At 61.5% G+C, this 23,915-nt stretch overlaps 1 long non-coding RNA gene across 24 annotated transcripts in view; it reads left to right on the top strand.

Annotated features, from left to right (window-relative positions):
* The first annotated feature begins 896 nt into the window (after nt 1-896).
* The window catches only part of LOC124107493 (uncharacterized), a 38,087-nt gene continuing 15,068 nt past the window's right edge, over nt 897-23,915 (top strand). For 2 of the 24 annotated variants that reach the window (XR_006856425.2, XR_009228745.1), the window contains exons 1-7: nt 898-1,092; nt 9,262-13,421; nt 14,474-14,706; nt 16,509-16,717; nt 16,980-19,234; nt 19,472-19,757; nt 20,017-23,653. This is a non-coding gene — a long non-coding RNA (uncharacterized LOC124107493). Of the gene's footprint in view, nt 1,093-3,633; nt 7,926-9,261; nt 13,422-14,279; nt 14,333-14,473; nt 14,707-16,508; nt 16,718-16,979; nt 19,235-19,471; nt 19,758-20,016; nt 23,654-23,915 lie in introns of those variants that run through there. The other 22 variants (XR_006856424.2, XR_006856432.2, XR_006856435.2 and 19 more) reach the window with 22 other exon arrangements.

Genomic DNA, 23,915 nt, shown 5'->3' with positions numbered 1-23,915 from the left:
TGGGCATGGTGAGTGGCAGTTAGCAGTGACCGGCCGGTGTTTAGTGACTTGGGGACTTGCTCCCTCTTCCACCCAGCTCTCCCAGGCAGTCACGGAATTTGCTTGGGGAACTGCGAGGCTCAGGCAGACCCGTCCCTGCGGCTTCGTGTTGCCCAGAGTATTTATGGGCATCGCTGCTTCCTAATTAGGCCAAGCAATTAAAGAACGGGATGGTTCCACCTCCCTGGGGCAAGAGAGTGCTCCCGTCCCGGCCGGATCCTTGGGTTTTGAGCGCCACGGTCCCTAGGCCTGCCCAGCCCGGAGCCCTGCCTGCCTGGGGACTTCCGCGCTGGCCCTGGGATCCCGGAGCTCCCTCCTGTGCTCCTGATGCTGGCCACTGGCCTGTTCTGGACTCCAAGTTTTAACAGCCACAAACCGGGGCTTGGGGCGTTGTGCTGGGGTCGCAGCCCAGATGCTTCTGAGCCTGCAGCCCCTATGCTGAGGATGGGTGGGGGCCACAGGCTTGGTGTCTTCAAACAGCAGATAAATAAATTGATTAGAGGCCCAGCTCTCGGGAAGGCTGACACAGATTATGTTTGTGCACTGGGCGGAAGAGATTTCTCTAAGTTTAATTATAACTTAAGTGTAAAATATGCCTCTTCTGTGGGAGTTCCGCGCCTTGTGCCTAATTACCTCTGCACTCCCTGATGCCGCCTCTGCATGCTGTGAACAATTAATTTATAGGCTGGTAATTGGCCAAACAATATTTAAATCATTTGGCCCAGTGTCGCTCTCAAGGGGGGCTTGAGTCTACACTTATGTGAAGTCTCCCTCCATGGTTCGGGGGTGGCCCTCCTGCATGACCAGGTCCCTGCCTGCTTCTCACAGTCCCTGGACGCGTCCACTGGCTGTCACACGTGCTGGGCTTCTGGCTGTCCTATCTGGCAGCAATGATACCAGATAACACAGGGGCCCTGCCTGTAGGAGACAGAGGGCTGAGCTCACCGGCTCCCCTTTAGCTGAGTTGGAGCAGAATTTAAGGGCCACTCAGGGCACCGAGGATCCCGGGCCACGGGAGACACTTGCTGCTGGTTCAGTCTGGCAGCAGGGCAGGTGAGTTCAACAGAATCCAGAGGTAGGGGCACGGAGCCCACCTGCCCTGGGGAGGGGATCTTCTCTCAGCTCTGCTGCAGCGGGAAGAGAAACCTGCAGACCCCTCCACTCGGGCAGCCGGCAGTGGCCACCAGCTGGGTGCAGTGTTCAAGGAATGGGCTTGGAAATCAGGCGGGTGAGAGGGTGGTTCTGGACGGAGCAAGTGTCATGGGGACATCGCTGGGACCAAGCAGGCCCTGCAATAAGCCAGTTTGCTTCCTTCGCATCTGGCAAACGCCTGCACCAGCTCCCGGGAGCAGCCCTCAGTCTCCAGGCCCCAGCCCAGGCTCTCTCCTCGAGCCCCAGGGACTACTGAGGGAAGCCGCCGCCTCACCCAGAACCACCCGGGCCTTGGGAAACATGAAGCCGGGGCTGGATTCCAGCTTTGCCTCTTGTGGAGGGGTGACCTTGGGGACCCTGTTCACCATGCTGGGGCATGATGTGAGCAGGTCCTAAGGCTCTGCCCGGGAACCCTGGGGTCCCTGGTGGGCTGCAGGCTCCTAAGTCCTGACCTTGACCTGCTTCCCAGGAAGTGTTGGGCTCCTCCAGATTCTCAGGGTGCCCTGGTGCAGGAGGATGAGTGGGGCTGGGCCGGGGAGCTGGGTGACAGCAATGACAGGATCCTTGAACCCCAAAGTGGCTCCTGGATCTGAATCTGCCGTGTGGACATGTGTGTAGCTGGGCAGCAAGCACATGGGCCATGGGTCAGAGCCAGTCTTTGCCCTGCTCCATACCTTTAGAGATCTGTGAATTTCGTTGTGGTGGGTGGACGTGTGGAGCAGGCCTGGGGCCTCAGAACTCTGCAGACTAAGGCAGGAGGATGGTTGGAGCCCAGGAATCAGAGACCAGCCTGGGTAACTAGCGAGACCTATCTCAAAAATACAAAAATGAGCCAGTGTGGTGGTGCACGCCCGTAATCCCAGTCGCTGGGGAGGTTGAGGCAGGAGGATCTCGAGTTCAAAGCCAGCCTCAGCAATTTAGCGAGGCCCTAAGCAACTCAGTGAGACTCTGTCTCTAAATAAAATACAAAATAGGGCTGCTGGTGTGGCTCAGTGGTCGAGTGCCCCTGAGTTCAATCCCTGGTACCAAAACAAACAAACAAATGCCCTTAAACCCTCTACATTATGAAACGCCTGGCTTTGTCACTTTGGCCCTTGTTGGCATCGGTAGTGCCACTGCCTGGCACATCTTCTAAGGAACAAACGGATGGTTGAGGAAGTGAGTGGATGAAGCCCAGTGTTATGTCACTGGCAAGATAGTGTTTGGGGACGACCAGAAATATGAGCCTGGGCTTTTCTCAAACCCACCTATAGCAGATTCTCAATTGGGGTCACAGAGCAGTGGATCTGAGAGAGGAGGGGGAAGGCAGGGGGAGGGGGCGGGGGGTGCCGGGGGAGGGCTGCAGGACTGCTCCTCTTCCTTCTCTGGGAGCGGCTGGAGGGCGGGGCTTTGGCTGTCCATCAGAAGATCCCACCCCCTTCTGCTCTCCCCTCCAGGGTGGAGCCACAGGCTGCCAATAGAGAAGCTGGGGTGGCAATCACTCCCCTCTCCCAGACCTTGGTTTCTCCATCTAAGTCCCCCCAGGTCATGTGGATGATCCTCTGGCGTCCTAGGGTCCTGTACCTGGCACCTAGCAGGCACTCAGAGGTGCTTGTGGTCACTCATTCCTCCAACAGCAGGCTCAGAGCTGGTTTCTGCATGTACCGGGACACCAGGCCTGGCCATGGTGGCTCAGGGTGGGTGGGAGTCCAGCAGCCCCAGAGCCCAGAGTGCGGCCATCGTGAGGATTCTGGAAGGAAGGGGTGGAGGATGAGGGGTCCTGGGTGGGGCAGAGCATCTGAGCCAGGGGTGGGTATGGCCTGTCTTTCACAGGTCTGGATGACCCCGAGGGTGGGTCAGTGGGGTCTTTCTGTGGCTGTGCCGCTGTGTGTGTGGGAACCTCTGGGACCTTGGCCTTAGCTCATTGTCAAGGGCAGAGGAGGAGAGGTTGCGACTCAGCATCCCCACCCTGGCCACCCTCTGAACCTGCTTCGCTTTGGGTGGGTCTCCTCTCACCTGGGAGTTGGCCAAAGACCCCAGCAGAGGGGGCCACATCCATCTGTCTTCCACAAAGAGCCTCATAAAAGGGCCCAGACTGAAAATCAATTCTTTAGAGCTGAAATCAATAACAATAACTAATATTAATACTGATTATGCTGCTTTATTGCACTTTGCAGCTGGGAGGGGATGTTTTTAAGGATTCACGGAGGTGGTGCCTGGTAGAACGCAGCTCGGAGCCCAGAGCTGGGCAGGACGCTCCCCACGGGGCCTGTTTGGGCTGGCCTGCTCCCTGCCTTGGCTGAGTTTGCCAGTTGCAGCTCATGACTGTGTGGACCTGCAGGTCCTGGGTGAGCAGAGCCTTGGGCAGGGCTCGACCTCGGCATGCAGGCTGGGCACCGTGGAGGGGTGCGAGGGACAGGTCCCGGGGCCTGCTCACTCCTGGGGTTGGGCTGGGCTGGTGGGGCATGTGGGCGGGTGCTGAAGGCCAGCTGTGGGAGCCAGAGACCTCCCCTGGGAAATGGTCCCTTGCTCCCGTTTAGTGTGCAGAGCTGGCACCCGCTCCAACCTGGTCCTTGTGGGTCTCGGCTGATAGCACCCCGGCTGTCGTCTGAGTCTGTGAGGTGGAGCCAGAGTCAGGAAGGGGATGTCCTGAATGGGACACACCCCCTTACTGGAGACTCTTCTCCTGGTGAGGAGCAATCCCTAACTCCACATTCCAGGTGCACAGCTGGGGGCAGGAGGGGCTTCCCGAAAGCCAGGCACTTAGGGGGCAAAGACCCCGGGGGGTAAGTTTCTGCCTCCCACGCCAGCCCTCAGTGTGAACCAAGGGATGCCAGGGCCAGGAGGCCAGGTGCAGGCCTCAGGGGTCCTCAGGGGGTCCACGGGAAGGGGCAGTTACTGTTCAAAGGCCTGTAGGACACAGTTGGAAATTATTTTTTACCCAACGTTAAGTGGCTGTGCATAGTACAAATTAGATACTTTCTGTGAACATGTTGCCAATCTGAAAAATAATGCATTCCAAAACCCAGAACTGGAACATGGAAATAGAGCAGAAGGTTTGAGGATAATCTAGAGGGAGGGGGAAGAACATGACCTCAGGAGCCAGAGAGGGGCCAGTGTTTGTCATTGGTCCCTTAATGTGAGTCTGAGCTTCCTGGTAGCCACAGCAAGAAATGAAAGCACAGTGGGATTTTTAGTTTTGCCAATAAAAGGACGTGTCAAGATCCCCCACAGGACTGGTTTTCGTGGCCCTGAACAGATTTATCAGATGTTTCTTTGTAAAAGAGGAAGTGAGGGGCTGAGATTATGGCTCAGTGGCAGAGCGCTTGCCTCACACGTGTGAGGCACTGGGTTTGATCCTCAGCACCACATTAAAAAAAATAAATAAAGGTATTATGTCCATCTTCAACTAAAAAAATATTCAAAAAAATTAAAAAAGAGGAAGCGAGGGCTGGGCCGTGACTCAGCAGGAGCGCACTTGCCTGGCACGTGTGAGGCACTGGGCTGATTCTCAGCTCTGCGTATAAATAAATAAAGGTCCCTCAACAACTAAAAAAATATTGAAAAATAAAAAATAAATAAAAGAGGAAGCGAGTCCTTGCCTCTAAGGCCCTTTTCTTCTGTGGGTTCTCAAAGGAAGCTGAGGCCTGTTTATAAAGCAGTTCCTCGAGGGGCGGAGCTAGCAGAGCAAAGGCCTCAGCCGTCCAGCACTGGGTCCTGCGTGGTCGAAGCCCCGGCCGTAGGCTCCAGGGGACGGGACCCCGCCTGCTTTGCTGGCCAGGACGTCCTCAGGCCAGTTCCATGATAGAAAGTACCAGGTGCCAGGTCCACCCCTGTTGGGTGAAGGCACAGGGAGGAGGCCCCTGGTCATCTTCGTCCTCCTTCAGGAAGGACCGTGGGGGGAGGGGAGGGGCCACGGCCCCACTGAGATACTGACCACTAGGGTGGGGGCTGAGGTGAGCCAGGACCTGGGTGGGGTCCCCAGGCAGGTGAGAGGGGCGTCCCAGGTGTCCCAGGCTGGCCAGGCCAGGAAGACGGGGCTCCTGCTGGACAGGAGCCTGCCTGCAGTCACAGGAGGGTGGTGGCCAGGCAGGTAGGGTGCCAGCTGTTGACCGAGCTGACACGCCGGCTGCAGGCGCCGGGGCTGAGGGCCCTGAGACCCTCTGTAATACTGGCCAGGCAGCCCAGGGACTCGGGCTTTCTGGGCCAGGCCCCACCGTCCCCTCCACCCTGGTGCTGCAGCTCACTCATGCCCCCCCACCCCGGGGTTGTCCCTCTCCTGCAGACCCCACGAGCCACACGCCTGGGTCCTCGAGTTAGGCCTCCGTGAGCCATCCTCCTTCCCGCCCTTCCCGCCCTGACCCAGGTGTTCCCTGGTGGCCAGAGGGTAGGCATGGGTCTTGGTTTTCTTGGATGTTTCCCGGAGGCTGTGGCTGGTAGAGAGAAGATCCGTGGTGGACAGAGTGGCCCAGAGCACAGCCTGGGCCCCGCGCTGTGGGTTCCCTACCACGCGCAGGGGGAGGGAGCAGGCAGTGGGCCCGGGGTCTGCCTGCTTCTGATGGTGCCGTGCAGTGGGCAGCATCTGTCCCTGGGTCCCTGTTTCTCGGTGCATGGCCTCCCTCAAGGCCTGGCACCCACCTGGCTCACCACAGGCCCAGGCTCTGGGCTCTGACCCTTCCCTACCCTGTTTCTGTCCAGGCCGTGTCCTCAGGGCCCCTTGGCCAGTGGCCACTGGGCTGTGTTTGTCCTACTGTCCATCAGCCCTAATGTAGGCAAACAGACCAAGGGCAGGTGGGGGGGGGAGATAAGGCCGGCGGATGGGGCCAAAGGTGAACGCTTCACCTCATTCACCTCGGGCTTATTTACTGTCCCCAGCTTTCATCTGCTGTCCCCGTGGCCACACAGACCAACCACGAGGGTGCTCTGAGGCTCTGGGACTCCAGGGACCTCATGGCCTCAGCTGGGTTGCTGTGAACTGCGAACACGAAAAGACAAAACGGTGCTACCAAGAGGGACTTCATTTTTTAAAAAATATACTGGGGACTGAACCCAAGGGTGCTGTGTCACTGCACTACACCCCCAGCCCTTTCTAGTTTTAATTTATATTGAGACAAATTCTCACAGAGTTGCCCAGGCTGGCCTCAGATTTGCAATCCTCCTGCCTCAGCCTCCAGAGTTGCTAGGATTACAGATGTGGCCACTGTGACCAGGGACCAACGCAGACCTTTCTCTCTGCCATGCACCCTGAAGGCCAGGCACAGCTCTGGCCCTGATGCCTGCCTGACACTTGCACTGGTCTTGTGACCAGTCAGAATTGTCAACATCTCCACTTTACAGCAGGGAATCGAGGCTCAGAGCAGCGAGGTTTTGGAATCCAGCTCTTTGGCTGTGTTGCCTTTGAATCTAGGAGGAATCAGCCGGCAGAGCTCTGGCAGGGTGGGTGACACTGGGGACAGTCCTCTGGGTGCTTCTCACACTGGCCGTGCGTATCAAGGGAGGGGTGGCCCGGGCCTCAGCATGGCCACACTGTGCTGTGCCTGCCAGGACAGGGGTGCAGATGCTCTCTCCTGTCGTGGGGCTCCTGCCTCCTCCCTGCCCCCGAGCTTCCATCCAATACAGGAAATAAAATTCAAGACCCCAGAGGTGGAGGCCCTGCCTCCGGCGACTGGGCTGGGCCCTCCATCTCATTTCCCTTCAGCTCTTTGCACACACTGGTTTTATGTCACCCTGATCCCTACCCAGAGAAGCAGATGCTGTGCCAGGCTGGGGCATCTGCCCACCTGAGGGCCCACAGTGGCCCTTGGGGGCCGGGAGGTGCTACAGGGCTGTCTTCCCTTCCTGGAACTGCCTGGGTCAACTGCCGAGCTGGGGGCAGACTCAGGTCGTGGGCTGTGGATCCTTCCCTGGAGTGAGCCCTAGTCAGCATGGTGGACGCGGACACCTGGAAGGAGCTCTGAAGCACTGGGGGGCAAGGCAGAGTCTGTCCTGTGCTGTCCTGCGACTATTCCTCAGGGCTGGGGACACCCCAGCCTGTTGTTATGAAGGCGCTGGAGGCCTGTTGCCATCAACCCTGGGCAAGCCCGCCCCTGTGCAGGTCAGACTGGGTACCAGCTCTCTACGCTCCGCATCCCAGGGGCCTCAGTGGGGCTCACCCTGGGCCACGGACACCACGCTGCACCCAGCCTCTGCCCGTGACCCCACTCCTACAGAAGGCCCACCACCTGGGCACTCGGAGGCCAGCAAGTGCCCCAACCTGGCTGGCCCAGGATGACCCTCAGGGAGCTCCCTGCTCCTGGAGCATGTCTGTGGCCAACTTTTGTGGGGTCAGGGCTGACCAGGTGTGGAGGCCCCAGTGCGCATGCACGTGTGCGCACACGCGCGTGCGTGTGTGTGGTGGATGGGGCAGCCCTGCCCCGGGTCCACGCTTGGCTTTCTGCATTTCTTTGGCTGCAGATGAGGCCAGCTGGTGGTGCCAGGGAGTTAATGTCATGGTGACCCTCAAACAGGGTGTTGGTGGGCAGGGGCCCCTTCGGGACAGCTCCAGGTGTTTCCCCACGGAGGCCTGGTGGACACGGCCCTCACCCAGAGCAGGTGTCCGCTCCGGGAAGCGCCTGCTCTTCTCCCTCCAGGCTCCCCACCCACCCCGTACGTCTGGGCATCACCACTGCACCCCAGTCCTGTGCCAGACCCACTTTAGGAAGACTGGCCAGGAAGGTTGGTGTGGCTGTCCCCAGAGCCACAGCAGGGCCTGGCAGGTGGGTGCTGACACCGTGGGGGCAGGACTTGGGCAGGCTTCAGGGGGGCCCCTCTGCAGCAGGGGGTAAAACCACCAGCAGGGGAGGGGTTGACCTGGAGCCCCTGCTGCACCCTCACAGGTCCCCACCCCTGGGAGCTGGTGAGACAGGATGGCCCCTAACCCCAACCCTGGGCTGGGCAAGCCGAGAACCTCGTGGGCAGAAGTGGGTGGACATTTGTCCCAGGCTGGGGAGATCCAGGTCTGCTCCTCTGAACTGTCTAGTTTGCACAAAGATAATGTTTGTGCGGGACATCCCGTGGGAAGTTAAACATTAAGCTGTGCTTGGAAATGTGGTCTCCTGTGCCTAGGGCTGAGGGTCAAGGTTGTGACCTCTGGCCGTGGCTGGGAGCTTCTCCAACAGACAGGTTTTTGAGTGACTGTTTTGAAAGGTAATGGGCCGGTAGCTCCACCTCCCAGGGTGCCCCATGAGCCCTGTGCTGGCCCCTTGAAAAAAGGCGAAATGCAGGGTGGCGCTGGGCTGTGCCTTTCCAAGGGCTCCTGGGTTTCCCGGAGCCAAGTCTGGATAGCCCCCTCCCCATCCAGGTGCAGGGACTCCTGGGCCTGGGGACAGCATAGGACATCTTTCCCAAGCTCAATAATTGTCCTCAGGAGGTGCCAGGTCTCACACACAGGTCCACTTGGGGCAGCTGCTGGGCTGGGAGGACCCTGGGGGATCATGAAGGGAATTCCGCCAGCCGTCCCCCCAAACATGCAACAGGAACAGTGGGGAGGCCTGGCAGGGCTCTACAGGAAGCCCCACAATGTGGCCAGGGCTGGCCACTACATGAACACACATGGCCCCTGGTCACGGTCCAGCTGTGCAGAATGTCTGTGCCCCTGGCCGGTTTAATCAGCTTGTGTGTCTTTACTTTCTGAATGGGTGTGTGAGTGAATGGACAGGTGGACAGGACGGGTTGGTGGGGGAACGGGTGGGTGGATGGAGGGGTGGATGGGAAGGTGCATGAGTTGGTGCATGGATGATGGGTGGGTGGGTGGATGGACAGTCGCACAGAAGGGTGGGTGGGTGGGTGGGGGGGTGGATGTGCGGATGGGAGGGCAGTAGGGTAGATAGTTCATTGTATTTATTTTATTTATGTATTGCTTTGCATGCTGGAGATCAAGCGCGGGGCCTTCACATGCCAGGCCAGGGCTTGACGTTGGGCTGTGTCCCCAGCCTCCTCCAGTGCAGTGTGGATGGGAAACTGCAGCCTTCCTAGGAGCCCCTGAGCCTCTTCTGTGGGAGGGGAATGTCTGCCCGGCCGGATGAGAGACCTTGTGCCTTATTGCCTCCCCAGAGTCTGCGTGTCCTGCGATGTTGAGGGCTGAGCTGCCACTCACAGGGTCCTTCTCACTGGAAAGCAGGGCTGGCTCCTCGGGGCAGTTTCCCAAACCAGGTGGGAGGGTGAGCACTCGGGGGCAAGATTTCTCCTTCCCTGAGCTGGATGAAGGAAGGACTCCCCATCTGCATACAGGTGCGTGTGCACCCACACCCTCTGCCCTGCCGCACAGTCTGACGGGAAGCACAGAGGACGGGTTTGCAACCCTCAGGCTTCAGGGCCTGGGGTTTGTTGAAGGGGTTCCTGGGGTTCCTTCCTGTGGGTACTTAGAGAAACATCCATAGTTGGTGGCATCTTTGGGGAGTCAAAGAGGACAGCCTTTGGGAAGTGGAGGGCCCAGCCTCAGCCATCAGGGTGGAGGAGAGCCTGCACCCAGGAGGGGTTGCCCTAGTGTGGTCGGCATGGGGTGCTCTTCCCAGGTGTGAGCGTCACGATCCGCCTCACAGGACTGGCCACTGCTCTGCGGCCTCAGGCAGGGCTGCACTCACTCAGGAACGTCCCAGCTTCCAGCAGACAGGCCTTCCAAAAGGCCAGCCTCACGTCAGCCGTCTGCCTGGGCAGAGGTGCCCACTGGGCTTGGTCTGAGTGGAGAGGGAGATGACAGGAGGGGAGTAGAGGCCCAGCCCACTCTGAGGGCAGCCCCCAGGATGCCATGGCTGTGTGGGGCACAGCCTTGCCCTCTCCCCTCTTGGGAGAGGCTGGCCTTTCCGGTCTCCTGACTGTGCTGGCCCCCAGTGACCCCTGGAGGTCTGGATGAGGTTGCCCTGACTCTGGGTTTGCTCTCCGCCCTCTTCCATCCCTCGTCCACTCTCTGGCCCACCGACTCCTTCGCTTGCTCAGTCTCTGCCTTTGGGTCGTGCAGTCTGTCCCCACACGGGCCTTGAGTGCACAGTCCCAGGCAGGGCACAGAGGGACCCAGCCGCTGGGACGGACTCCCCAAGGTGCTTGTCCCAGCCCCTTGGAAGTGGGCAGCTCTGTCCACAGGTGCATCAGTGGCCCCTCGTCCTCGGCATCTGCGCAGCTGCTATCCCTGGTGTCTCACCAGATGCCACTGCTTCCAGACAGCCCTCCCTGACCCCCCAGTCTGGACCAGGCCTGACCAAGTCCCTGCCACATAGCATCAAAGCTGCCCACGGACGGACCTGCCCCTCCTGGCTCACCACCAGACCAAGTCCTCAGGCACCAGAACCTGCTCACCTCCGTCTCCCCTGAGCCCAGCACCTGGGGGCCTCAGATGCTCAGGGATCACATGAGTAGGGGTCCCGTGGCTTCAGCGTGAACCACCGGGGCTCAGGATGCCGGGTGCTGGGAGGTGCTGGGCGTCCTGAGGCCTGTGGGCTGAGGAGGAGCCGGGATGTTCAGAGGCACCCAGCGTCTCCCAGGCCCACTGAGGAGGGTGGGGGCGACTGGGTGTGTCCCTGGTTCTCACTGTGTCTGAGGGCGCTGCGCTGGTGCTCGGCATGCAGGCCAGGGACGTGCACCCTGGGTCCAGACGGCATCTCCAGGACAGGGGCATCCCCAAAGCCAGGCCTCCTCTGCTGTTCTCCTGGGTGTCCTGTGCCCCGGGAAGGGCTGCCGAGCGAGGTGTCTCTCTGGAACAGTCTGGAGCCCATGTCCTTGTCCTGCTGGGCTCTGTCTCCCTGCGTCCCTGTGCAAGAGTCCTCCAGGGCCTTGGTGTCCCCCTCTGTGAGGGAGGGTCCCTGAAGCTGCCTCTGCTTCCTTCAAGGACAGTTTTCCAGCGTGGAGCCTCCAACCCAGGCTGGGACCCTGTGCCCTGGGCTCAGATCCGCCTTGGCTGCATTCCCTTTGGGTGGCTCTGGGTGGGTGGCCGAGCCACCACCTTGCTGTGAGAGCATCCCTGGGGGTTCCCAGGATTCAGAAGGAGCCTGAGAAGCATTATCCACAGCCCAAGGGAAGGCTGGCCCCGGTGGGAGTGAGCACTCCGCTCCAGTGGTGACCCAGCAGAGCTGGGACGGTCTCCTCCGGCTGGTGGTGTCACATTCAAGGAGGCCACAAAGGGCCCCAGCACCTGCAGTCTATGAGCAGGCCCTCCCTGGCCACCCACTGCAGCCTGCCCCTGCCTCAGACTCGACCCTCTCGCGATCCTGACCCCGGGTGGCTTGAGAGGCACAGCAACTTGGGTTTGATGTTTTGAAGAAGTGGCTTTTTGTCAGAAGGCCCTCTGGGATCCTCGGTCGGCCAATGAAATTATGTCTGTTGATTCAAGGAGGCTGGAAAACTTGGGCCGATGGTTATTGAGATTTATGGCTTCCCCTGAGCCCAATCACAGGAATCCTTCAACAGTCGGGCTAAGTGGTGCTGAGGACCATGCCTGTCCTCTCCTGTCCCCTCCTTCGTCCCCTCCTCCCTGTCCCTCTCCCTCTTCCTCTGACTCTGCCGCCGTCTCTTTCTGCCTGCCTCTCTGTGTCCCTCCCTCTCCTCCCTGCCCCTCTCTCCCTCTCCCCGTCTCTGTCTCTCTCCCTGCCTGTCTCTGTCTCTCTGTCCCCACTCCCCTTGCTGATCTGGCTGTGGGGACGCAGCCCCACAGGCTCCACTGCTCCCCTAGAGAGCTGGGTGGGGGCCAGGGCAGGCTTCCCCTGCTGTGGGCTTGGACCAGGGGGAGGCTGGAGCGGGGAGCCGGGAGCTGGTGTCCAGCAGGCAGGGCTCTGGCTCCCCTGCCGGGCGCCCACTGTCTCTGAGCTCCTCTGAGCCTCCAGGGCTGGGGACTGGAGGACAAGCATCAGTACTGTGCTGTATTCAGCAGGTGCTCAAAATATGCCCACCCAGTTGTCTTGTTGGCTGAAGATCTGCTCTGTGGAGGCAGAAGTAGGAAGCGCTCCCTACCCCTACCCGCTGCCCTAGTGAGAGGGAGGGCCAGGCCGGCTTGGAGGCAGGAGAGGCTCCTATCCAGGCCAGGCTGACCCTGGTGCCGGAATCCCCCATGGCCCCCATACGGCTGCCTGTCCTTGTACCCTTCTCCCTGTTGTTGCCCAGCTGTGTCCCCAACCCAGCCCCCAGAGTGGACAAAGACCCTGTGTCCCCAACCCAGCCCCCGGAGTGGACAGAGACCCTGTTGGTCATGCCCCCAGCTTGGGGGAGGACATGTGATTGGGGTCACTGCCGACCCAGGGTGGGCAGGGCAGCCCCCTCCCCTGGCCAGCTGCGTTAGTTCTGTGCCTCTTGGATTCAGGTGGAGGTGCAGGCGGACTGGGGTGGGCTGGGGCTGGGGGCCACCCAGACCCCAGGGGGTAGAGATGTAATGACCCAGCGCTGGACTGCCCGTGGCCCAGACCTGGCCTGGGGTTCCTGCACAGGGAGTCTAGCTAGGGCAGGGCTGGGACAGCTCAGAAGACATGCTGACCCCTTCCTTTCTCCCCAGGTGTGGACAATCTGGACACAGGCGAGGAGATGGGCAGGTCATCCTCCAGACCAGGCAGCCCCTTCACTGGTACCGGCCCACGGCCTGGCATGTGTGCCAGTTGTCCTGGGCAGGGGTGGCAGCTTGGCCTGTGGCCTGCCTGTCCCCGGCGGTGCTCCCGATGGCTCTGCTGGGGGCAGTTGTGTCCTGGACCTGGACAGGGTCTGGTGGCAGGCCAGGGGGTGCCAGGTGCGTGGTCTGACACCCCCTGCCTCCGGGACTTGTTCTCCTGCTCTTCTGGGCATGAAGGGGCCCATGAGGAAGGAGTGAGGCCTCCCCAGGACCCCCACGGAGCCCCGCCCACCCTGGCATCAAGGTGTGGGGCCTGGCAGCAGGGGGGTGTGGGCCTGAGAGGGGCAGGGAGGTCCAGGGATGGGTGGTCTCCGTTTCCTGAAGCAGGAGTCAGGGCCCAGTCCTGGCCTAGCCTTGGGTGTTCGCGTCCTGGCTGGGGAGCCGGGCAGGACCCGATGCTGCCCGCCCCTGAGGCTGTGGGCAGGCTCTGGGCAGAAGGGGCCAAATGCCCTGGCACTGGGAAGCTGAGTCCTTGAGGGCGTGGGACGTCCTCCTGTGACGATGGTCCCTCCGATTCCTGCTTGCCTAAATGCCAGCTGACCTCGGCATTCACGGCCTCGTCAGCCTGGGGGCACAGCCACACATGGACCTCGGAGATGCACTGGCTGCGTGGAGAAAGGTTCTGAGGGTGAGTGACCTCACGGTGACCACGCCCGAGGAGGGAGGCAGGGAGCCTAGAAATGGGGTGAAGTCCCAGGGCTGGAGCCTGGGGCTCCCCTGCCTGAGGGGAGGCCAACACCAAGGCAGTGGTTGGAGGCAGCAGGGGTGGGAGGTCATGAAGGGTCCTGAGGCCACTGTGACCAGGTGGGGTGCACCCCTGAGGCACAACTGGGTGCCCAGGGCCCTGGATGGGATTGGCATTGCCACAGTGGTGTTCGGCAGTCCTGAGGCTGCTTCCCAGCTGCAGAGGCCAGGGTGGTCATTTCAGCCACACGGCCAACTTCACCTTCTAGAGAGCACAATATCAGGCTGGCCAGCAGGATGGATTGCAGCAGGGGGACTGCAGGCCAGGAGGGTCCATGTCCATGGGGAAGGGACAAGAGGAACTGGCCTGAGAAGGAGCCTGTGATTTGCACTGGACACTGTCCACAGGGTTCTTTGAGGTGTTTGTCACGTTCTTCAGTAACCCTGCAGTCCCACTCCCAGGTTTGTGACTGACAGAGACCTGCCCAACGGCCACTCGGAGACAGGCGAGTGGCCACCCCCGCCTCGTTCACAGTGACCCTGGCCGGAGACTGCCAGGAGTCCTCCTGCAGGGGCTGGACATGTCCGTGAGCGGCCCCATGCAGAGAGAGCTGTGGGAAAGCCGCAGACACAGAATGAGGGCGGAGAGCCTCCGCCTGCAGAGCGTGGAAGGGTAGAAGGGGCCTGTGATGCTGAGCTATGTGGCCCAGCGGGGTGGCTGCCCTCCCAGGGGGGCTCTGGTAGCACTCCATCCGGCCCCAGTGGCCCTCTCGCAGAGCACTGCTCCCTGGTGTTCCCCTAGGTGGACGGTTTGCTGAGTATTGGTCACTAATCCAAAAGCAGGGGCCGCCCCAGGTGAGTCCCGCTGCCCTCAAGGCCCAGCTCCCTCCCTGGAGAGGCTGTTTCTTGTGGCACCTTGGGACCTTGCTCTCTCTGTCACCCAGAGGTGATGCCCAGGGTCAGGGTGGCTCACCAAGGCCACCTTCTCATCCTCAGGCTGGTGCAGAAGCCTCGGTGGGATCAGTGAGGGGCACAGCAGGGGCTGCAGAGGGACAATGCCCTGGAAGAGGACATGGAAGGGTGGACGGCCCCCAGGGGTCACTGCCCCACTGCAGAGTGGCACGGCTGTGAGAGACAAGAGCACCATTTTCAGGGCCTCGTGGTGAAGGCAGCTGGCGGAGAAGCAGGAGGCCGCCAGCCACCCTCCTGGCAGGAAGCACACCGTTCAGGTGAGGCGGCGCCTGCACCGGGCTCAGCGCGCGTGTGTGCGCACGTGTGCGCGTCCATGCCCAGTTTCCACAATGCACACAATTGCCTCCAAAGAAACGGGGATGTTCTTTGGAGAGAGGGTGCGTTTTTGAATTTCAATGGGCTGTCTCCACAATGTCCGTTTAATTAGCGTGTTTTGAAGGGGAAATGAAGGAAAATTATAACTCATCCGAGAAAATGGGTCCTACGTGCTCAGCTCTTCTTGCGGGTTCCCGAGGCCCACCCCAGGTCTGCAGAGCCGGAGCCCAGCGCCGTCCAGGGGAGGGAGGGAGGCATGTGGCTGGGGGGCTGCAGGACACTGAGGACGCCGCTGGTGGCAGAGAGGGGTGGTGGGGCTGGACACAGGGACACAGAGGGAGCAGTTGTCATGCCCACCCCTCTTGGACTTTGTCCTTGGCGCCAAGGGTGGGACACTGAATCCAACAGAGAGAGAGAAGTGCCACTCAGGGCCTAGCTTGATTCTGGTTCGGCCGCGGGTGTCTGAGAACTGAGACCCGGTTTCCTTATATGAGGAATTTATGAAATGTGGTGACAGCTGTGAACAAATAGGATGAGGACGGAGAAGGGCTGTGGAGCGCCCGGCTTCGGGCAATCATGGCTGGAAGCGCTTTGAGGGATCCCGGAAACGCCCACCTTGGGGCTCAGACTTGGCTGAGCTTCTGCAAACCCTCGGCTGGCCGGGCTCGTGGGGTCAGGGGCCTGGGTCTCTGCTCCCTGAGTGCTGGAGGCTGTGAGGAACCAGGAGGCGCCTCCCTCACCTGTCCTGAGAGCGCAGGGTGTCCACTTCCCAGGCCAAGGCCTGCACGGCGCCCCAGGTGAGGGCTGGGGAGACCCCTCGGCTCCCTGCTCTGCAGGCACGCAGCTGTAGCTCGAGCCCCTCTGCACCCCCCCACACACCTCCCTCCCCAGGGGCCTGCACCCCTGACAGAGGGTCCCCCAGTGACTGGCCAGGCCTACAGTGCCATGCCTGGGCTCCAGCATGAGCGTGGGCTGGGTAGTCCTGGCTCTCCCCTCCCACCCGCTGCCCACTCAGGTCTTTGGGCCCCGGCCTGAGAGCAGGCAGAGGCCTGTGGGCCCCCGTTGCCAACACGCTCAGGAGAGCAGCCACCGGGCAGGGGTTGCAGGGTGGAGTGGGAGACGAGCAGAGGTGCAGTGTCTGGAAGCACAGAGGCGCGAGGCAGCCTGCAGTTCTGCGGTCCCCTCCCCTCGTAGCCTCGCCATCCGAGAGGCACTTCCTGAACACCTGCTGGCCAGGCCAGGCCCGTTCTCTGGCTTCACAACAGTGGCCACCCTATTCAGGGGTGAGGAAACCGAGGCCCAGCAGGACAGAGGCACTGGGACAAGAACCATTTGTAATGTCCCCAGCCGGGGGACACCAAAACCCCTTCTCTACACTATAAGGTAGACAGCAAGACCCTGAGGCTTCCCAAGGAGCCAGGGGACAGGGACACGGGAGACCACAACCCACTGTCCCCCGCATGTGCCCTCCTTTGCCTGGCCCTCCAGCGTGCCCACACGGCTGGTCCTGCCTGCTGCCCGCCTCCGCTGCCGATGCTGCCAAGAGCTGTGTGCCCACAGGGCCCGCACAGCTGCCTGCGCGGCCGCTGGCTTCCCCAACACCATTGTTGGGCAGCTGGGAGGTTTCCAGTTCCCCGCTGATGAATAGGGCTGCTGTAACCACCTTGGCACGGGCTGCCGCGCTCCCCAGTTCTCGCTCTGTGCCGAGGCCGGGCCCTTCCCTACGCGCTCTTCCCTCCTGCAGCTGGGAGCCAGCGGGATGCCTCCCGGAAGTCCGCGCCACCTGGGGGCCCGGCTTTGGCCTCCTTCTGTGGGCGAGTGTCCAGGCAGCCAGGGGCTGCTCCTTCTGGTCCAGGACGTGTGTCCAGCCCCGAGCCTATGGCTGTGCGTCCACACAGCTGCTGTGACTTGGGCCAGCACCTCCGCTCCATAGAGGAGGACGCCGAGGCCCAGGTGAGAGGGAGTCAAAGCTGGAGTCCAGGTCTCGTTACCGAGACCCCGTCCTCTGGGCCCCTTCTGCACAACACTGTCCTGTGTCCACCTCCACGTGTGCGCTCGGTCCCCTCATGTCCCTGTGCTGGAAGGTTGTCCCCCAGGAAGCACAGGCCCCATGCCAGCCCCCTCCACTCCCCTCTCAAATTCCTTCACGGGGCTCAGGGCCCTCGTGGAGCTGCTGGTCATCTGGGGCGGCTCCTATAGGTCCTCTCCTGTCCAGGGCACTCTGTGCAGCCAGGCATGGAGCTTCCTGGGCGATCTGGAGACAGGCCACACGGAGGCCCCTGCTCACCCTCCAACACCCTTACCTGCAGAACTTAGCTGAAGGCCATGGGATGAGTGGACGGATGAGGAGTGGACAAGATGATGAGTGGACAAATGGACAGGTGGACTGATGGGTGGGTGGCTGCCTGGCGGGGTACATTAGGACATGTCATGAAGGCCTCAGAAGGTGTGACTGACACTCTGGAGGGATACATGAAGTGGTCTCTGCGGGGACAGGGAGCAGCCAGGCCCTCACTGGCAGGGCCTCTCCTGCCCTGTGGCAGACAGGACTAATCACCAGGGCCAGCTCTCCATGGAGCGTGGCCCTTGGGCCTCCCCAGGCAGCCAAGAGCACTGGCTCTCGGGGCACCAGGCCCTTGCTTGCCGCCCAGCGTTAGGCTGTTATTGGGAGCTCAGTTGGAGCAGAACTGCCTGGGGCAGGAAGGAGAGGCCCTGGGGCCAGGCCTGTTCTGTGGCGGCCTCCTCACCCACCAGCCTGCTTCACATGCAGGGCAGGCTCTAAAGGCCTGGGGGTTGGTGTTGCACCCCGAGTGCTCCAGGTTACCTGCAGAGGCACAGCTCCGGGGCCTCCTGCCGGGGCTCTGGGCACCTGCTGAGGGCTCCAGTCCCTGCGTTTGTGCTGCTGGGTCCAGGGGCCTGGACACCTAGTTTCTGTAGGCAGGCGCAAGGCTCTGCAGCACAGCTGGGTGGTATGGCCGGTAGCGGTTGGGTGCTGTTCTTTGCACAGGAGGGGCCCACTCCTGGAGGGGGGAGCTGGCCACAGTCGTGCAGCCCAGAAGCCCCCCCGCCCCTGTGTCCCTGGCCTTCCAGCCTGGGTGGTGTGTCCCACCACAGGAGCCGTAGCCTCAGCTCCACCAGCCTCACCTGCCTGCGTGACCCTCTGTGTCCCTGGGAAGGGAACCTCACAGCAGCTCCTGGGGGGGTCGCCAGATGCTCACTGGTCTGGCTTCACCAGCCCTTGAGCCGAACCCAGGGAGAAGAGTCTTAAACTCTGAAGTCCACCAACTGAGAACCACTGGAGATTCCACCCCACCAAGTTTTAATTTTGTTCCTTTTATTTATTGTAGAGAATTTTTATGTTTATTGAGAAATTGCATCATAATCCCTTGAGTCAAAATGTGGGTTGTTTTTCATTATTTCCTCAATGGTGTGACTTGGACACAGTGTCCATTTCCTGTCCCTAATGTGCGTCCATCACTTTTCCCAGCAGCGAAGCTTGTGCAGACCTCGATCAGACAGGTGCAGCCTTTGGGGAGGTCGAGAGCCCAGCTCTGGGGTCCTTCCACTGCAGTCGAACCCCAGCTCTGGCGCTCAGAGCCGTGTGGCTTTGGGCACCCACTCTGGCCTTGTTTCCTTCTCCCAGTCCCCGGGTGTTGGGAGAATCAGGTAGGAGGAAGGGCAAGCAGGTGACTTCCTTGGCCCTGCAGCTTGGAGGGAAGGCTGCATTGCTGAAGATGGGGTCTCAGAGGTGACCAGTCCACACCCGAGCTGTGCAGGCCCAGGAGAGGTATGGGAGCTGCTGTCTAGGGGTCCTGCTGCCACTGACAGCCCCTGTGCCCTGCACCCTGTGGCCGGCAGGCCTGCCCAGGATGAGCTCCGAGCTGCCTGGGTCCTCAGCCTGCCCAGCCACCCAGAGCTCGGGCTCCCACCCCGTGACAGTCGACAGACCCGTATCTAGAAAACGTGGAAGCCACAGAATGGGCGAGAGGTGTAAACAAAGTGACCTCCTCCCCAGGAGCCCTGCCCCCCTCAGGGTGGCCCCTCGGCCTCTCTAACACAGGCCCCAGGGAGGCAGGGAGACGGCCTCTGCCTCCTGGCTCGGGGCTCCCCCTCCTCAAGTGGCCCAGCGTTAGGAGGCTCACCTCAAAGACGGGGAGCTGAGGCCCCAGGAAGGTGGCACAGTGGCCCCGTGTGAGCCCAGGCTCTGCCCTCCGCCTCAGCCGTGCTGCGACAGAGCAGATCCATCTCTCCCGGGACCCTGGCGCCAGGTCCCGTGTTCCCCTCCCTGTGCACACTGGCCAACGGGCAGGGTCTCTGCTGGAGGCTCCACACGGCCCCCCCCTACGGGGCAGCAGGCTCCCAGCACAGCACGCATCAGGGCCCGCCCTGCTCACCCCACTGCCCCTGGGCCTGCCTCCCCAGCTCGATTAGCCGATTAGCTGGCTGGCCGGAGGACAAGCTGTCTTCCAGGTGAGCATTCCTCAGAAAAATGACTTCATTATCACCTTCAGGGCTTGGCGTTGGGGGAGGGCGAGTGTGTGGGGGCAGGGGCTCCAGCAGCTGGGCCCAGAGTGGCAGGGACCCCCACCCGCAGCCCTGGCGGAGGCAGATCTGTGGGATTAAGGGGCTGGAGGGAAATATTACATTATGATAACAAATCACCCAGTTGATTGGAATTTAATTATGTCTCTTTTATCTTGGTGACAGTCATGCACCTGGGATCGAGGCCCTGGCTGCTGGAGCAGGGGCCAGCTCAGCGGGAGCTGGGGGACTCACCCCAGGGGATTAATGACACGGAGCCCTTCCTCACCCTGCCGGGAGGAAGCCACCAGCCGCCCCTCCCCTCTACTGGGTGGGGAGCCACAAAGGGGTCCCTCCTGCAGGACAGTGGGACTCCTATGTCCTGGCCAAGGTGGCCCGATGGAAAGGTTGCCTGCCTGCCCAGGGCTGCCCAAGCAATCCTAGGAAAGGCAAACCAGCTGCCAGACCCCAGGTGACAGAGGCCCCCTCCCCTGTGAGCCACTTCCCACCAGGGGGTGACCAGAGGGGGCGGGCTCCAGAGCTGACGCTGGCCTTGGGTGAGGAGGACTGGGATGGCTTTGTGGCGGCCAGAATGGGGCAGGCCAGGAGTGATCCGGGCGGGGACTGACCTCCTGGGAGCCCCACGGTCGGCAAGCCCCGCAGCCCCTCTCCTCGAGGATAAACATATCTGGATTTCTGTGACAGCTTTGCTTTTTGAAATTTCGTCCTAGGAAATTCTAGGGCTCCTTTCTCCAGCCAGGGCCATTTTTGTCACAGGACATGTTAACTGCTGGAATTTGCTGACACCTGGCTTGGGTCCCTGGTGGACAGTAAGACCCTCGTGATTCCATGGCAACCTGGTCCTTGGGGCTCCCAGCCCTCTCTGGGCTCCCTGGGGCGGGGGCTGCTCTGGGGGTCCTTTGCCCCATTGGAGCCGGGGTGGGGGGTAGGGCGTGGAGGAGCATGGTCACCTGGCCTTGGGCTGAAGATGCAGACGTGGGGCAGCAGCTCCCTGCCAGCTCCCCACCATGGGGTTCAGGTTGGGCACCTCATTCAGCCTCCTGCCAAGACTGCCCAGAGGGCCACGTGAGTCTGTCTCTTCAGTTGATTTTCTGTTGGTGCATCACAGTCAGGCACAGGGGTGGGATTCACTATGCCACCTTTGTATGTGCATGCAACGTAATTTGATCCTGAAATACGATGTTACTTAGGATGCACCTGCCAGTCAAGTATTGACAAGCCCCTCCTCCTCTCTGAGGTCTGGAGCCCACAGAGCCCCTGCTGTGCATAGGACCCGGAGGTGACACAGGTGGACAGGGTAGGTGGGAGACAACCTGGGGCTGTGGGTCTCTGAGGTTTGTGCTCAACCTTGAGCAAGGGCATGCCCTGCCCTAAACCCACCATGTGGTGCCACAGCACGGGGTCTGGGCAGCTTCAGGGGGGCAGGCTGGAGCTGGGCTTGGCAGGCCGGGGGTCCCGAGGACCTGCAGGGAAGCCAGAGGGGTGCAAAGTCAGGGAGCCCATATTGGCCTCTGTGGCAATCAGGAAGAAGAGCTTCTGGGACCCCAAACCTGTGCAGCTGTGGGGGGCTGGCCGGGGCGCCCTGGCCTCAGCCCCACAGCGGTGGCTGTCTCCATCCAAGCACTTCTCCCACCGTGGGTGCCGTGGGTGCTGTCCCCCGCCTCTGCTCAGCATCTGTGGGCTCAGACGGCAGCCCTCGCCCTGAGCCTCCGCCACATCCAAAGTGGAAACAGATGGGCTTGTTCATGCCCCGGGAGGGCAGGCTGCTGCTGCCGCGGCACGTCCAGATCCCCGCTTCTGGGGGGACGTACCAGTGACAATAGTATCAGGAAGGGGAGATTTCCATTCCAAACAAGTCGAAGCAGTTGGCACCCAGCGCGCCCTCGAGAAAACCAGCAGCTGGCGGGGAGCAGGTGCCAATTTCCCAGCAGGCCACTGTGGCCTGGCTGGGGGCTGGCAGGGACCCGCCGTCTCTGCCACTCCCGTGGGGACTGAGGCAGTCTCTGGCTTGGGATCTGGCACGTCAAGTTTGCTCCATCTCCTGAACTGGCGGCCCCTGAAGACCAGCAAGTCCCTGGGCCACAAGTGGCTGGCAAGCACCTGGGTGGCACCCGGGCTGCTGGCTGCTCCTCCCCGGGCTGCGGAGCGCAGCTTCCCAATGGCCAGACAGAGGTCTCCGGCAATGGGCTGGAGGCTGTGGTTTGAATCCCTGCCCAGGAGCTCCGCTGCCCACTGCCCGCTGCCCACTGCCCTTCTCCCAGCCCAGGCATGGTGCCATGGTCACTAGGAACATGAAGAGTGGGGCAGGCTCCTCTCCTCCCTGACTGCAAACTCCCTGAAGGCTGCCTCTGTCTGGTCATCGCTGTCCCTCCAGCCCATGCTAGCGGGGCCTTGATAGAAATCAGCTGAGTGGACAAATGACCCAACAAGGACCCCAAGCTCCCAGCTGAGGCGAAGGAGTTTATTCCACCTGTCACGTGGATGGCAAGCTCGGGGCAACCTCGGGAACCCTAGCCCTGTCTGGAAATGGAGCTTCCGGATGATTCTCGGGGGATAGTTTTCACAGACACCTGATCCCCTAGGACCCGACCTTTGGAGGTGGAGGCGGGGTGGGGTGCCCTGGGCCAGGAGGGCTGGCCTCCATCCTCCCAAGGTGACCGTCACCAGGGGAGAGGCAGGTCTGCTCCTTGGGCCTCAGTGTGCCCAGACCCGGGCATTGACTCTGGGAGGGCGTCCATGCCCAGCCTGAGGCTGCCCTGGGCCTTGGGTGGCCCTGGAAATTTGCCACAGGACCTCACGCACACACTGAGGCTCCCTGCCCAGCTTCTGTCCCCAGCACAGGCCTATGTCCCCTACCCACCTGCACTGCGCCATCACCTTGGCTACTTTCTGATGGGGACGAGGGAGACCTGTGGGGCGGGACCTCATCTGCCTCCTGTGGGGACCTCTTTGTGGACACCAGTAGCGCCTAGACCCGCACCCCTCAAGACATGAGCTCATGGAACAGCCCAGGTGGCTGGCTAAGAACATGCTAGAAATCCCCAATTCCCACAAAGAGCCAGCCAGGGACCAGCCTACCTGGTGGGGGTGGGGGGAGGTCAGCCCCTGGCCAGGACAGCGGCCTTCTGAGAAACAAGCCAGGCAGAAATGGCAAGTGCCCCACCCTTTTCCACTCTGGCCATGCCACACTGCCTGGTCCTGGTGTCCCCCAGCCATGACGACCTCCACCTCCTCACAGGAGCCTGCCTCTATGCCCGCCCTCCCTCCCCACCTGGCCTCTGAAGTGTCTTCCAGAAGTTCACCCATGGCACTCCTCTAAACCCCTCTGTGGCTCCCCAGTGCCCTCAGATAAGACCCAGCCCAGATCCAAACTCCTGCTGAGCCCACCACAACTCTAGCCATCAGTCAGACAGAATCACTTCCTGCTCACCCTGGTCCTTACCCTGGTCAGGGTTGGCACAGCTGGTCACTGGGCCTGGGGCTGTGGCTCTGATCTCTGACTGCCCCTAGCCTAGCAGATCCTAACTCCCACACCCTGCCTTGGAGTGTGGACTCTGTGAGGGCCAGCCTACCTGTGGACCGTCCCCCAGGAAGGACACATCCTCCTCAGGAGGGGGAAGCATGGGAGGAGCAGCCCGGGGGAGGGGCTCCACCAGGTGCAGGTAGTGAAGCAGGTTGGGGTGTGGGCTGCCCACTGCCGCAGGCCTTGGTCTCCATCTCTGGGGCCAAGTCCTCGGGGTGGGGTGACCAGGAGGGCCTAGCCCAATGCTGGTGACCCGCCCAGTCATGGTGATGTAGTTCCAGTCCACCTGCTGGGCCTTTCCAGGGCCTGAGGCCTGGGATGGAGACTGAGGTCAGACCAGCGGACGGTGATCTCCTTCGCCTCTGAGAAGGGGCGGGAGGGAGACGTTTCGGTGCCTGCTCGCCTCCAGCGCCCGGCTTTCTGGGACTCCGAAACAGCTGTGCCGGCCGAGTCCGACCCCAGGGAAAGCCCACCTTGTGTCCAAACTTTCCAGCACACAGCTGGGCCAGGGAGGCCACTATTCCTGCACCCTGAGTTGTGCCAGGGCCTGGTGAGGAGAAGGGACCCGCGTCGTCCTCGTGTGCGAGTGGGGGGTCAGTAAGGCTTGGCATGGCTTCATCGGCCTCGCGTCACTCGGCCTGCCCCCACTGCATGTGGCTTCTCCCCGGGTCTGTCTTCACCTGCTGTCCTCAGAGGGCACTAGACACACTGGACCAGGAGCCCGTCTGACTCCACCAGGACCCGAGCTCACCAGGTGTATCGGCACCCACCCTGCTTCCAGCTAGGCCAGTCTGAGGGCCCGGGGTCCGCACAGGGAAGTCCATGTAAGTGGTTTCTGGGTGGAGTGAGGACCTCACGTTCATCAGTGGCTCTGCCCTGCCTGGCTCCCTGGAGGCCGGCCCTACGGGAGCGGGGGCCCTGACTGAGTCTTGGCTCCTCTGACCACACCGGGGCCTCACATGTTGGGCAACAGTGCTACCGTGGAGCTGTGTCCAGCCCTGGGGCTTGGCTTCTCCACAGGCCGCATGTCACACCTTTTGGAGTGGCAGGGCCAGCACCTCAGGCATCACAGGAAATGTCCGTCTC

This window comes from Marmota monax, unplaced genomic scaffold (assembly GCF_021218885.2).
Source record: "Marmota monax isolate L192 unplaced genomic scaffold, Marmota_monax_Labrador192_F-V1.1 WCK01_AAM20220418_F8-fsc00167, whole genome shotgun sequence".
Classification (NCBI taxonomy): domain Eukaryota; kingdom Metazoa; phylum Chordata; class Mammalia; order Rodentia; family Sciuridae; genus Marmota; species Marmota monax.
The sequence above is the reverse complement of the archived record's forward strand: the minus strand, read 5'-3'. Positions and strand labels throughout refer to the sequence as shown.